The sequence below is a fragment of the Etheostoma spectabile genome, chromosome 14 (assembly GCF_008692095.1).
Source record: "Etheostoma spectabile isolate EspeVRDwgs_2016 chromosome 14, UIUC_Espe_1.0, whole genome shotgun sequence".
Taxonomy (NCBI): Eukaryota; Metazoa; Chordata; class Actinopteri; order Perciformes; family Percidae; genus Etheostoma; species Etheostoma spectabile.
In genome coordinates this window covers 18,447,528-18,448,759 of record NC_045746.1, presented here as the reverse complement: position 1 = coordinate 18,448,759, position 1,232 = coordinate 18,447,528, and the positions used below count along the sequence as shown (strand labels likewise).

The 1,232-nt window shown below is 38.2% G+C and overlaps 1 protein-coding gene across 7 annotated transcripts in view; it reads left to right on the top strand.

Moving 5' to 3' along the window:
* pleca (plectin a) overlaps positions 1-1,232 on the top strand; it is a 103,435-nt gene that overhangs the window by 13,698 nt on the left and 88,505 nt on the right. The window lies entirely within an intron of this gene.

Here is a 1,232-nt window from a genome sequence, read left to right as displayed (position 1 = left end):
CCCCCCAACAGGGCGCCGGTCCAGCACTGGCAGCTCACTCAATCTGACATCTCACCATTTGTGCATGAAGAGGTCCTGAGCATGTGTGCGTGTATATTTCAGGCCTGTGTGTAGTGATTTATAACAAACCAGAGTGTAAATTGTAATTTCCCCACTGGGGATCAATAAACAGTGTAAATAATGAACCAGGACAGAAGGGTTTGTGCGGTATACATGCTGGACACTAGAGGGCAGTATCTAAAGATAAAGTTCAGTGAAGCGTGTCTTCATGGTCTTTACTCACTGCCCAGTGTTGCTGCTCACAGTATATATATCTTCTTTCATGAACCATTCATTTGCTTTGCCATTGTTGGAATTTGTATACATTTTATATATGTAGTTTTTATAGAACTTAAATTGAATTTAAATGCGAAACTCTTGTTTTACATTCTTTTGATACATTGCACCTCTTGTATACTTCTGCTCTACATTTATTATTGCACTGCATGCACTGTAAGTTTAACTTATTTATTCTTTTGCCTATTTTTATCTTTTTTAATTATTTCTTTTTAGAGATTAAAAATACAAAACATCTGCATGCATAAGCTCTTATGGATTAGATCACTGAAGAGGTTAAAGATGTCTGTCATCACAGGAACATTAATTACTGACATTTTTGGAACAGTAATGCGAATGGGATCACTGTAATAAATAACTTGGCAGCAAATTATTCTTACACTGACTACATTTCAACCTGTGATTTATTTTCAAGCTGCCAACTTGAACCAGGGAATGTCTTACAAACACAAATCAGGGAATACACAAAACAACAGTCAATGAATAGTGATGGGACGGCCGTATCCTTCCTTAGATGGGTTGTTGTTTTCTTTTCTCCTAGCAGAAAACATAAATTAGTTGCCCAGGCGGGGCAGAGAGTGTTTAGTGAGGTGATGTGTGGGAGGGCTGGTTGGCACTGCGGTCAGTCACTCGAGCCAAAGTCAGACAGACGCAAAGAGAGACAAAAGTGAGACTTTCACTATCCACTGGCCTGTGATGAGAAAGCAGTTGGATGTTTTTTTCACACCCATACTATGGCAGACAGAGATTTGTACATTTTGTCTATCAAAAAGCAATTTTAGAGCCAACTTGTTCTGTATGCTGTAGAAAGAAATCACGGAATAAATCACTGTCAGCCCTCAGTTTGAAATTTTTAATTTCTAAGACCGTCATTGTTTACTTTGGTGATATCTTTA